This window comes from Ambystoma mexicanum, chromosome 12 (genome assembly GCF_040938575.1).
Source record: "Ambystoma mexicanum isolate Mex_15411 chromosome 12, UKY_AmexF1_1, whole genome shotgun sequence".
NCBI lineage: Eukaryota > Metazoa > Chordata > Amphibia > Caudata > Ambystomatidae > Ambystoma > Ambystoma mexicanum.
Genome location: NC_090936.1, coordinates 1,105,649,283 through 1,105,663,196, shown reverse-complemented (window position 1 = coordinate 1,105,663,196; position 13,914 = coordinate 1,105,649,283).

The window sequence follows — 13,914 nt, the reverse complement described above, 5'->3', positions numbered from 1 at the left end:
GCGGTGTCCTGAAATGTTCGTAGGGGGTGTCCTGAAGACGCTGTCCGTATTGTTCGATGGCAAGTTGAAAGTGTTCTAAGAACTCTCGCGTTGTCCTGCAATGTTCGTAGGGGGTGTTCTGAAGACCCTGTCAGTATTGTTCGTTGTCAAGTTGAAAGTGTTCTAAATAATCTTGCGTTGTCCTGAAATATTCGCACATAAACAAAATGGGGGTGTGTTCTAAGAACACACACGATGTCCTGAAGTGTTCTAAGAACTCTCGCAGTGTCCTGAAATGTTCGCAGGGGGTGTCCTGAAGGCGCTGTTCGTATTGTTCGATGGCAAGTTGAAAGTGTTCTAAGAACTGTCTCGGTTTCCTGAAATGTTCGCAAATAAACAAAATGGGGGTGTGTTCTAAGAACACATGCGTTGTCCTGAAATGTTCACAGGAGGTGTCCTGAAGACGCTGTCCGTATTGTTCGATGGCAAGTTGAAAGTGTTCTAAGAACACTCGGGGTTTCCTGAAATGTTCGCAAATAAACAAAATGGGGGTGTTCTGAGGACGCTGTCCGTATTGTTCGTTGTCAAGTTGAAAGTGTTCTAAGAACTCTCGCGTTGTCCTGAAATGTTCGCACATAAACAAAATGGGGGTGTGTTCTAAGAACACACGCGTTGTCCTGAAATGTTCGTAGGGGGTGTCCTGAGGGCGCTATCCATATTGTTCGTTGTCGAGTTGAAAGTGTTCTAAGAACTCTTGCGGTGTCCTGAAATGTTTGTAGAGGGTGTCCTGAAGACGCTGTCTGTCTTGTTCGATGGCAAGTTGAAAGTGTTCTAAGAACTCTCTCGTTGTCCTGAAATGTTCGTAGGGGGTGTTCTGAAGACGCTGTCCGTATTGTTCATTGTTAAGTTGAAAGTGTTCTAAGAACTCTCGCGTTGTCCTGAAATGTTCGCACATAAACAAAAAGGGTGTGTGTTCTAAGAACACACGCGTTGTCCTGAAGTGTTCTAAGAACTCTTGCGGTGTCCTGAAATGTTCGTAGGGGGTGTCCTGAAGACGCTGTCCGTATTGTTCGATGGCAAGTTGAAAGTGTTCTAAGAACTGTCTCGGTGTCCTGAAATGTTCGCAAATAAACAAAATGGGGCTGTGTTCTAAGAACACACGCGTTGTCCTGAAATGTTCGTAGGGGGTGTCCTGAGGGCGCTGTCCGTATTGTTTGATGGCAAGTTGAAAGTGTTCTAAAAACACTCAGGGTGTCCTGAAATGTTCGCAAATAAACAAAATAGGGGTGTTCTGAGGACGCTGTCCGTATTGTTCGATGGCAAGTTGAAAGTGTTCTAAGAACACTCACGGTGTCCTGAAATGTTCGCACATAAACCAAATGGGGGTGTGGTCTAAGAACACACGCGTTGTCCTGAAATGTTCGTAGGGGGTGTCCTGAGAACGCTGTCCGTATTGTTCGTTGTCGAGTTGAAAGTGTTCTAAGAACTCTCGCGGTGTCCTGAAATGTTCGTAGGGGGTGTTCTGAAGACGCTGTCCGTATTGTTCGTTGTCGAGTTGAAAGTGTTCTAAGAACTCTCGCGGTGTCCTGAAATGTTCGTAGGGGGTGTTCTGAAGACGCTGTCCGTATTGTTCGATGGCAAGTTGAAAGTGTTCTAATAACACTCAGGGTGTCCTGAAATGTTCACACATAAACAAAATGGGGGTGTGTTCTAAGAACACACGCGTTGTCCTGAAATGTTCGAAGGGGGTGTCCTGAGAACGCTGTCCGTATTGTTCGTTGTCGAGTTGAAAGTGTTCTAAGAACTCTCGCGGTGTCCTGAAATGTTCGTAGGGGGTGTCCTGAAGACGCTGTCCGTATTGTTCGATGGCAAGTTGAAAGTGTTTTAAGAACTGTCTCGGTTTTCTGAAATGTTCGCAAATAAACAAAATGGGGGTGTGTTCTAAGAACACATGCATTGTCCTGAAATGTTCGCAGGAGGTGTCCTAAAGACGCTGTCCGTATTGTTCGATGGCAAGTTGAAAGTGTTCTAAGAACGCTCGGGGTGTCCTGAAATGGTCGCAAATAAACAAAATGGGGGTGTTCTGAGGCCGCGGTCCGTATTGTTCGTTGTCAAGTTGAAAGTGTTCTAAGAACTCTCGCGTTGTCCTGAAATGTTCACACATAAACAAAATGGGGGTGTGTTCTAAGAACACGCGCGTTGTCCTGAAATGTTCAGAGGGGGTGTCCTGAGGGCACTATCCATACTGTTCGTTGTCGAGTTGAAAGTGTTCTAAGAACTCTCGCGGTGTCCTGAAATGTTTGTAGGGGGTGTCCTGAAGACGCTGTCTGTCTTGTTCGATGGCAAGTTGAAAGTGTTCTAAGAACTCTCTCGTTGTCCTGAAATGTTCGTAGGGGTTGTTCTGAAGACGCTGTCCGTATTGTTCGTTGTCAAATTGAAAGTGTTCTAAGAACTCTCGCGTTGTCCTGAAATGTTCGCACATAAACAAAAAGGGGGTGTGTTCTAAGAACACACGCGTTGTCCTGAAGTGTTCTAAGAACTCTTGCGGTGTCCTGAAATGTTCGTAGGGGTGTCGTAGGGAAGACGCTGTCCGTATTGTTCGATGGCAAGTTGAAAGTGTTCTAAGAACTGTCTCGGTGTCCTGAAATGTTCGCAAATAAACAAAATGGGGGTGTGTTCTAAGAACACATGCATTGTCCTGAAATGTTCGCAGGAGGTGTCCTAAAGACGCTGTCCGTATTGTTCGATGGCAAGTTGAAAGTGTTCTAAGAACGCTCGGGGTGTCCTGAAATGGTCGCAAATAAACAAAATGGGGGTGTTCTGAGGCCGCCGTCCGTATTGTTCGTTGTCAAGTTGAAAGTGTTCTAAGAACTCTCGCGTTGTCCTGAAATGTTCACACATAAACAAAATGGGGGTGTGTTCTAAGAACAGGCGCGTTGTCCTGAAATGTTCAGAGGGGGTGTCCTGAGGGCACTATCCATATTGTTCGTTGTCGAGTTGAAAGTGTTCTAAGAACTCTCGCGGTGTCCTGAAATGTTCGCACATAAACAAAATGGGGGTGTGTTCTATGAACACACGCATTGTCCTGAAATGTTCGTAGGGGGTGTCCTGAGGACGCTGTCCGTATTGTTCGTTGTCAAGTTGAAAGTGTTCTAAGAACTCTCGCGGTGTCCTGAAATGTTCGTAGGGGGTGTCCTGAAGACGCTGTCCGTATTGTTCGATGGCAAGTTGAAAGTGTTCTAAGAACTCTCGCGTTGTCCTGCAATGTTCGTAGGGGGTGTTCTGAAGACGCTGTCCGTATTGTTCGTTGTCAAGTTGAAAGTGTTCTAAGTACTCTCGCGTTGTCCTGAAATGTTCGCACATAAACAAAATGGGGGTGTGTTCTAAGAACACACGCGATGTCCTGAAGTGTTCTAAGAACTCTCGCAGTGTCCTGAAATGTTCGCAGGGGGTGTCCTGAAGACGCTGTCCGTATTGTTCGATGGCAAGTTGAAAGTGTTCTAAGAACTGTCTCGGTTTCCTGAAATGTTTGCAAATAAACAAAATGGGGGTGTGTTCTAAGAACACATGCGTTGTCCTGAAATGTTCACAGGAGGTGTCCTGAAGAAGCTGTCCGTATTGTTCGATGGCAAGTTGAAAGTGTTCTAAGAACACTCGGGGTGTCCTGAAATGTTCGCAAATAAACAAAATTGGGGTGTTCTGAGCACGCTGTCCGTATTGTTCGTTGTCAAGTTGAAAGTGTTCTAAGAACTCTCGCGTTGTCCTGAAATGTTCGCACATAAACAAAATGGGGGTGTGTTCTAAGAACACACGCGTTGTCCTGAAATGTTCGTAGGGGGTGTCCTGAGGGCGCTATCCATATTGTTCGTTGTCGAGTTGAAAGTGTTCTAAGAACTCTCGCGGTGTCCTGAAATGTTTGTAGGGGGTATCCTGAAGACGCTGTCTGTCTTGTTCGATGGCAAGTTGAACGTGTTCTAAGAACTCTCTCGTTGTGCTGAAATGTTCGTAGGGGGTGTTCTGAAGACGCTGTCCGTATTGTTCGTTGTCAAGTTGAAAGTGTTCTAAGAACTCTCGCGTTGTCCTGAAATGTTCGCCCATAAACAAAAAGGGTGTGTGTTCTAAGAACACGCGCGTTGTCCTGAAATGTTCAGAGGGGGTGTCCTGAGGGCACTATCCATATTGTTCGTTGTCGAGTTGAAAGTGTTCTAAGAACTCTCGGGTTGTCCTGAAATGTTCGCACATAAACAAAATGGGGGTGTGTTCTATGAACACACGCATTGTCCTGAAATGTTCGTAGGGGGTGTCCTGAGGACGCTGTCCGTATTGTTCGTTGTCAAGTTGAAAGTGTTCTAAGAACTCTCGCGGTGTCCTGAAATGTTCGTAGGGGGTGTCCTGAAGACGCTGTCCGTATTGTTCGATGGCAAGTTGAAAGTGTTCTAAGAACTCTCGCGTTGTCCTGCAATGTTCGTAGGGGGTGTTCTGAAGACGCTGTCCGTATTGTTCGTTGTCAAGTTGAAAGTGTTCTAAGTACTCTTGCGTTGTCCTGAAATGTTCGCACATAAACAAAATGGGGGTGTGTTCTAAGAACACACGCGATGTCCTGAAGTGTTCTAAGAACTCTCGCAGTGTCCTGAAATGTTCGCACGGGGTGTCCTGAAGACGCTGTCCGTATTGTTCGATGGCAAGTTGAAAGTGTTCTAAGAACTGTCTCGGTTTCCTGAAATGTTCGCAAATAAACAAAATGGGGGTGTGTTCTAAGAACACATGCGTTGTCCTGAAATGTTCACAGGAGGTGTCCTGAAGAAGCTGTCCGTATTGTTCGATGGCAAGTTGAAAGTGTTCTAAGAACATTTGGGGTGTCCTGAAATGTTCGCAAATAAACAAAATTGGGGTGTTCTGAGCACGCTGTCCGTATTGTTCGTTGTCAAGTTGAAAGTGTTCTAAGAACTCTCGCGTTGTCCTGAAATGTTCGCACATAAACAAAATGGGGGTGTGTTCTAAGAACACACGCGTTGTCCTGAAATGTTCGTAGGGGGTGTCCTGAGGGCGCTATCCATATTGTTCGTTGTTGAGTTGAAAGTGTTCTAAGAACTCTCGCGGTGTCCTGAAATGTTTGTAGGGGGTGTCCTGAAGACGCTGTCTGTCTTGTTCGATGGCAAGTTGAACGTGTTCTAAGAACTCTCTCGTTGTCCTGAAATGTTCGTAGGGGGTGTTCTGAAGACGCTGTCCGTATTGTTCGTTGTCAAGTTGGAAGTGTTCTAAGAACTCTCGCGTTGTCCTGAAATGTTCGCCCATAAACAAAAAGGGTGTGTGTTCTAAGAACACACGCGTTGTCCTGAAGTGTTCCAAGAACTCTTGCGGTGTCCTGAAATGTTCGTAGGGGGTGTCCTGAAGACGCTGTCCGTATTGTTCGATGGCAAGTTGAAAGTGTTCTAAGAACTGTCTCGGTGTCCTGAAATGTTCGCAAATAAACAAAATGGGGCTGTGTTCTAAGAACACACGCATTGTCCTGAAATGTTCGTAGGGGGTGTTCTGAAGACGCTGTCCGTATTGTTCGTTGTCAAGTTGGAAGTGTTCTAAGAACTCTCGCGTTGTCCTGAAATGTTCGCCCATAAACAAAAAGGGTGTGTGTTCTAAGAACACACGCGTTGTCCTGAAGTGTTCCAAGAACTCTTGCGGTGTCCTGAAATGTTCGTAGGGGGTGTCCTGAAGACGCTGTCCGTATTGTTCGATGGCAAGTTGAAAGTGTTCTAAGAACTGTCTCGGTGTCCTGAAATGTTCGCAAATAAACAAAATGGGGCTGTGTTCTAAGAACACACGCATTGTCCTGAAATGTTCGTAGGGGGTGTCCTGAGGGCGCTGTCCGTATTGTTCGTTGTCGAGTTGAAAGTTTTCTAAGAACTCTCGTGGTGTCCTGAAATGTTCGCAGGGGGTGTCCTTAATACGCTGTCCGATGTGTTTGATGGCAAGTTGAAAGTGTTCTAAAAACACTCAGGGTGCCCTAAAATGTTCGCAAATAAACAAAATGGGGTTTATCTGAGGACGCTGTCCGTATTGTTCGATGGCAAGTTGAAAGTGTTCTAAGAACACTCGGGGTGTCCTGAAATGTTCGCACATAAACCAAATGGGGGTGTGTTCTAAGAACACACGCGTTGTCCTGAAATGTTCGTAGGGGGTGTCCTGAGAACGCTGTCCGTATTGTTCGTTGTCGAGTTGAAAGTGTTCTAAGAACTCTCGCGGTGTTCTGAAATGTTCGTAGGGGGTGTTCTGAAGACGCTGTCCGTATTGTTCGTTGTCGAGTTGAAAGTGTTCTAAGAACTCTCGCGGTGTCCTGAAATGTTCGTAGGGGGTGTTCTGTAGACGCTGTCCGTATTGTTCGATGGCAAGTTGAAAGTGTTCTAAGAACACTCAGGGTGTCCTGAAATGTTCGCACATAAACAAAATGGGGGTGTGTTCTAAGAACACACGAGTTGTCCTGAAATGTTCGTAGGGGGTGTCCTGAGAACGCTGTCCGTATTGTTCGTTGTCGAGTTGAAAGTGTTCTAAGAACTCTCGCGGTGTCCTGAAATGTTCGTAGGGGGTGTCCTGAAGACGCTGTCCGTATTGTTCGATGGCAAGTTGAAAGTGTTTTAAGAACTGTCTCGGTTTTCTGAAATGTTCGCAAATAAACAAAATGGGGGTGTCTTCTAAGAACACATGCATTGTCCTGAAGTGTTCTAAGAACTCTTGCGGTGTCCTGAAATGTTCGTAGGGGGTGTCCTGAAGACGCTGTCCGTATTGTTCGATGGCAAGTTGAAAGTGTTCTAAGAACTGTCTCAGTGTCCTGAAATGTTCGCAAATAAACAAAATGGGGCTGTGTTCTAAGAACACACGCGTTGTCCTGAAATGTTCGTAGGGGGTGTCCTGAGGGCGCTGTCCGTATTGTTCGTTGTCGAGTTGAAAGTTTTCTAAGAACTCTCGTGGTGTCCTGAAATGTTCGCAGGGGGTGTCCTTAATACGCTGTCCGATGTGTTTGATGGCAAGTTGAAAGTGTTCTAAAAACACTCAGGGTGTCCTGAAATGTTCGCAAATAAACAAAATGGGGTTTATCTGAGGACGCTGTCCGTATTGTTCGATGGCAAGTTGAAAGTGTTCTAAGAACACTCGGGGTGTCCTGAAATGTTCGCACATAAACCAAATGGGGGTGTGTTCTAAGAACACACGCGTTGTCCTGAAATGTTCGTAGGGGGTGTCCTGAGAACGCTGTCCGTAATGTTCGTTGTCGAGTTGAAAGTGTTCTAAGAACTCTCGCGGTGTCCTGAAATGTTCGTAGGGGGTGTTCTGAAGACGCTGTCCGTATTGTTCGTTGTCGAGTTGAAAGTGTTCTAAGAACTCTCGCGGTGTCCTGAAATGTTCGTAGGGGGTGTTCTGTAGACGCTGTCCGTATTGTTCGATGGCAAGTTGAAAGTGTTCTAAGAACACTCAGGGTGTCCTGAAATGTTCGCACATAAACAAAATGGGGGTGTGTTCTAAGAACACACGCGTTGTCCTGAAATGTTCGTAGGGGGTGTCCTGAGAACGCTGTCCGTATTGTTCGTTGTCGAGTTGAAAGTGTTCTAAGAACTCTCGCGGTGTCCTGAAATGTTCGTAGGGGGTGTCCTGAAGACACTGTCCGTATTCTTCGATGGCAAGTTGAAAGTGTTTTAAGAACTGTCTCGGTTTTCTGAAATGTTCGCAAATAAACAAAATGGGGGTGTGTTCTAAGAACACATGCATTGTCCTGAAATGTTCGCAGGAGGTGTCCTAAAGACGCTGTCCGTATTGTTCGATGGCAAGTTGAAAGTGTTCTAAGAACGCTCGGGGTGTCCTGAAATGGTCGCAAATAAACAAAATGGGGGTGTTCTGAGGCCGCGGTCCGTATTGTTCGTTGTCAAGTTGAAAGTGTTCTAAGAACTCGCGCGTTGTCCTGAAATGTTCAGAGGGGGTGTCCTGAGGGCACTATCCATATTGTTCGTTGTCGAGTTGAAAGTGTTCTAAGAACTCTCGCGGTGTCCTGAAATGTTTGTAGGGGGTGTCCTGAAGACGCTGTCTGTCTTGTTCGATGGCAAGTTGAAAGTGTTCTAAGAACTCTCTCGTTGTCCTGAAATGTTCGTAGTGGTTGTTCTGAAGACGCTGTCCGTATTGTTCGATGGCAAGTTGAAAGTGTTCTAAGAACACTCAGGGTGTCCTGAAATGTTCGCACATAAACAAAATGGGGGTGTGTTCTAAGAACACACGCGTTGTCCTGAAATGTTCGAAGGGGGTGTCCTGAGAACGCTGTCCGTATTGTTCGTTGTCGAGTTGAAAGTGTTCTAAGAACTCTCGCGGTGTCCTGAAATGTTCGTAGGGGGTGTCCTGAAGACGCTGTCCGTATTGTTCGATGGCAAGTTGAAAGTGTTTTAAGAACTGTCTCGGTTTTCTGAAATGTTCGCAAATAAACAAAATGGGGGTGTGTTCTAAGAACACATGCATTGTCCTGAAATGTTCGCAGGAGGTGTCCTAAAGACGCTGTCCGTATTGTTCGATGGCAAGTTGAAAGTGTTCTAAGAACGCTCGGGGTGTCCTGAAATGGTCGCAAATAAACAAAATGGGGGTGTTCTGAGGCCGCGGTCCGTATTGTTCGTTGTCAAGTTGAAAGTGTTCTAAGAACTCTCGCGTTGTCCTGAAATGTTCACACATAAACAAAATGGGGGTGTGTTCTAAGAACACGCGCGTTGTCCTGAAATGTTCAGAGGGGGTGTCCTGAGGGCACTATCCATATTGTTCGTTGTCGAGTTGAAAGTGTTCTAAGAACTCTCGCGGTGTCCTGAAATGTTTGTAGGGGGTGTCCTGAAGACGCTGTCTGTCTTGTTCGATGGCAAGTTGAAAGTGTTCTAAGAACTCTCTCGTTGTCCTGAAATGTTCGTAGGGGTTGTTCTGAAGACGCTGTCCGTATTGTTCGTTGTCAAATTGAAAGTGTTCTAAGAACTCTCGCGTTGTCCTGAAATGTTCGCACATAAACAAAAAGGGGGTGTGTTCTAAGAACACACGCGTTGTCCTGAAGTGTTCTAAGAACTCTTGCGGTGTCCTGAAATGTTCGTAGGGGTGTCCTGAAGACGCTGTCCGTATTGTTCGATGGCAAGTTGAAAGTGTTCTAAGAACTGTCTCGGTGTCCTGAAATGTTCGCAAATAAACAAAATGGGGGTGTGTTCTAAGAACACATGCATTGTCCTGAAATGTTCGCAGGAGGTGTCCTAAAGACGCTGTCCGTATTGTTCGATGGCAAGTTGAAAGTGTTCTAAGAACGCTCGGGGTGTCCTGAAATGGTCGCAAATAAACAAAATGGGGGTGTTCTGAGGCCGCCGTCCGTATTGTTCGTTGTCAAGTTGAAAGTGTTCTAAGAACTCTCGCGTTGTCCTGAAATGTTCACACATAAACAAAATGGGGGTGTGTTCTAAGAACAGGCGCGTTGTCCTGAAATGTTCAGAGGGGGTGTCCTGAGGGCACTATCCATATTGTTCGTTGTCGAGTTGAAAGTGTTCTAAGAACTCTCGCGGTGTCCTGAAATGTTCGCACATAAACAAAATGGGGGTGTGTTCTATGAACACACGCATTGTCCTGAAATGTTCGTAGGGGGTGTCCTGAGGACGCTGTCCGTATTGTTCGTTGTCAAGTTGAAAGTGTTCTAATAACTCTCGCGGTGTCCTGAAATGTTCGTAGGGGGTGTCCTGAAGACGCTGTCCGTATTGTTCGATGGCAAGTTGAAAGTGTTCTAAGAACTCTCGCGTTGTCCTGCAATGTTCGTAGGGGGTGTTCTGAAGACGCTGTCCGTATTGTTCGTTGTCAAGTTGAAAGTGTTCTAAGTACTCTCGCGTTGTCCTGAAATGTTCGCACATAAACAAAATGGGGGTGTGTTCTAAGAACACACGCGATGTCCTGAAGTGTTCTAAGAACTCTCGCAGTGTCCTGAAATGTTCGCAGGGGGTGTCCTGAAGACGCTGTCCGTATTGTTCGATGGCAAGTTGAAAGTGTTCTAAGAACTGTCTCGGTTTCCTGAAATGTTCGCAAATAAACAAAATGGGGGTGTGTTCTAAGAACACATGCGTTGTCCTGAAATGTTCACAGGAGGTGTCCTGAAGAAGCTGTCCGTATTGTTCGATGGCAAGTTGAAAGTGTTCTAAGAACACTCGGGGTGTCCTGAAATGTTCGCAAATAAACAAAATTGGGGTGTTCTGAGCACGCTGTCCGTATTGTTCGTTGTCAAGTTGAAAGTGTTCTAAGAACTCTCGCGTTGTCCTGAAATGTTCGCACATAAACAAAATGGGGGTGTGTTCTAAGAACACACGCGTTGTCCTGAAATGTTCGTAGGGGGTGTCCTGAGGGCGCTATCCATATTGTTCGTTGTCGAGTTGAAAGTGTTCTAAGAACTCTCGCGGTGTCCTGAAATGTTTGTAGGGGGTATCCTGAAGACGCTGTCTGTCTTGTTCGATGGCAAGTTGAACGTGTTCTAAGAACTCTCTCGTTGTGCTGAAATGTTCGTAGGGGGTGTTCTGAAGACGCTGTCCGTATTGTTCGTTGTCAAGTTGAAAGTGTTCTAAGAACTCTCGCGTTGTCCTGAAATGTTCGCCCATAAACAAAAAGGGTGTGTGTTCTAAGAACACGCGCGTTGTCCTGAAATGTTCAGAGGGGGTGTCCTGAGGGCACTATCCATATTGTTTGTTGTCGAGTTGAAAGTGTTCTAAGAACTCTTGCGTTGTCCTGAAATGTTCGCACATAAACAAAATGGGGGTGTGTTCTATGAACACACGCATTGTCCTGAAATGTTCGTAGGGGGTGTCCTGAGGACGCTGTCCGTATTGTTCGTTGTCAAGTTGAAAGTGTTCTAAGAACTCTCGCGGTGTCCTGAAATGTTCGTAGGGGGTGTCCTGAAGACGCTGTCCGTATTGTTCGATGGCAAGTTGAAAGTGTTCTAAGAACTCTCGCGTTGTCCTGCAATGTTCGTAGGGGGTGTTCTGAAGACGCTGTCCGTATTGTTCGTTGTCAAGTTGAAAGTGTTCTAAGTACTCTCGCGTTGTCCTGAAATGTTCGCACATAAACAAAATGGGGGTGTGTTCTAAGAACACACGCGATGTCCTGAAGTGTTCTAAGAACTCTCGCAGTGTCCTGAAATGTTCGCAGGGGGTGTCCTGAAGACGCTGTCCGTATTGTTCGATGGCAAGTTGAAAGTGTTCTAAGAACTCTCGCGTTGTCCTGCAATGTTCGTAGGGGGTGTTCTGAAGACGCTGTCCGTATTGTTCGTTGTCAAGTTGAAAGTGTTCTAAGTACTCTCGCGTTGTCCTGAAATGTTCGCACATAAACAAAATGGGGGTGTGTTCTAAGAACACACGCGATGTCCTGAAGTGTTCTAAGAACTCTCGCAGTGTCCTGAAATGTTCGCAGGGGGTGTCCTGAAGACGCTGTCCGTATTGTTCGATGGCAAGTTGAAAGTGTTCTAAGAACTCTCGCGTTGTCCTGCAATGTTCGTAGGGGGTGTTCTGAAGACGCTGTCCGTATTGTTCGTTGTCAAGTTGAAAGTGTTCTAAGTACTCTCGCGTTGTCCTGAAATGTTCGCACATAAACAAAATGGGGGTGTGTTCTAAGAACACACGCGATGTCCTGAAGTGTTCTAAGAACTCTCGCAGTGTCCTGAAATGTTCGCAGGGGGTGTCCTGAAGACGCTGTCCGTATTGTTCGATGGCAAGTTGAAAGTGTTCTAAGAACTGTCTCGGTTTCCTGAAATGTTCGCAAATAAACAAAATGGGGGTGTGTTCTAAGAACACATGCGTTGTCCTGAAATGTTCACAGGAGGTGTCCTGAAGAAGCTGTCCGTATTGTTCGATGGCAAGTTGAAAGTGTTCTAAGAACACTCGGGGTGTCCTGAAATGTTTGCAAATAAACAAAATTGGGGTGTTCTGAGCACGCTGTCCGTATTGTTCGTTGTCAAGTTGAAAGTGTTCTAAGAACTCTCGCGTTGTCCTGAAATGTTCGCACATAAACAAAATGGGGGTGTGTTCTAAGAACACACGCGTTGTCCTGAAATGTTCGTAGGGGGTGTCCTGAGGGCGCTATCCATATTGTTCGTTGTTGAGTTGAAAGTGTTCTAAGAACTCTCGCGGTGTCCTGAAATGTTTGTAGGGGGTGTCCTGAAGACGCTGTCTGTCTTGTTCGATGGCAAGTTGAACGTGTTCTAAGAACTCTCTCGTTGTCCTGAAATGTTCGTAGGGGGTGTTCTGAAGACGCTGTCCGTATTGTTCGTTGTCAAGTTGAAAGTGTTCTAAGAACTCTCGCGTTGTCCTGAAATGTTCGCCCATAAACAAAAAGGGTGTGTGTTCTAAGAACACACGCGTTGTCCTGAAGTGTTCCAAGAACTCTTGCGGTGTCCTGAAATGTTCGTAGGGGGTGTCCTGAAGACGCTGTCCGTATTGTTCGATGGCAAGTTGAAAGTGTTCTAAGAACTGTCTCGGTGTCCTGAAATGTTCGCAAATAAACAAAATGGGGCTGTGTTCTAAGAACACACGCATTGTCCTGAAATGTTCGTAGGGGGTGTCCTGAGGGCGCTGTCCGTATTGTTCGTTGTCGAGTTGAAAGTTTTCTAAGAACTCTCGTGGTGTCCTGAAATGTTCGCAGGGGGTGTCCTTAATACGCTGTCCGATGTGTTTGATGGCAAGTTGAAAGTGTTCTAAAAACACTCAGGGTGCCCTAAAATGTTCGCAAATAAACAAAATGGGGTTTATCTGAGGACGCTGTCCGTATTGTTCGATGGCAAGTTGAAAGTGTTCTAAGAACACTCGGGGTGTCCTGAAATGTTCGCACATAAACCAAATGGGGGTGTGTTCTAAGAACACACGCGTTGTCCTGAAATGTTCGTAGGGGGTGTCCTGAGAACGCTGTCCGTAATGTTCGTTGTCGAGTTGAAAGTGTTCTAAGAACTCTCGCGGTGTCCTGAAATGTTCGTAGGGGGTGTTCTGAAGACGCTGTCCGTATTGTTCGTTGTCGAGTTGAAAGTGTTCTAAGAACTCTCGCGGTGTCCTGAAATGTTCGTAGGGGGTGTTCTGTAGACGCTGTCCGTATTGTTCGATGGCAAGTTGAAAGTGTTCTAAGAACACTCAGGGTGTCCTGAAATGTTCGCACATAAACAAAATGGGGGTGTGTTCTAAGAACACACGCGTTGTCCTGAAATGTTCGTAGGGGGTGTCCTGAGAACGCTGTCCGTATTGTTCGTTGTCGAGTTGAAAGTGTTCTAAGAACTCTCGCGGTGTCCTGAAATGTTCGTAGGGGGTGTCCTGAAGACACTGTCCGTATTCTTCGATGGCAAGTTGAAAGTGTTTTAAGAACTGTCTCGGTTTTCTGAAATGTTCGCAAATAAACAAAATGGGGGTGTGTTCTAAGAACACATGCATTGTCCTGAAATGTTCGCAGGAGGTGTCCTAAAGACGCTGTCCGTATTGTTCGATGGCAAGTTGAAAGTGTTCTAAGAACGCTCGGGGTGTCCTGAAATGGTCGCAAATAAACAAAATGGGGGTGTTCTGAGGCCGCGGTCCGTATTGTTCGTTGTCAAGTTGAAAGTGTTCTAAGAACTCGCGCGTTGTCCTGAAATGTTCAGAGGGGGTGTCCTGAGGGCACTATCCATATTGTTCGTTGTCGAGTTGAAAGTGTTCTAAGAACTCTCGCGGTGTCCTGAAATGTTTGTAGGGGGTGTCCTGAAGACGCTGTCTGTCTTGTTCGATGGCAAGTTGAAAGTGTTCTAAGAACTCTCTCGTTGTCCTGAAATGTTCGTAGTGGTTGTTCTGAAGACGCTGTCCGTATTGTTCGATGGCAAGTTGAAAGTGTTCTAAGAACACTCAGGGTGTCCTGAAATGTTCGCACATAAACAAAATGGGGGTGTGTTCTAAGAACACA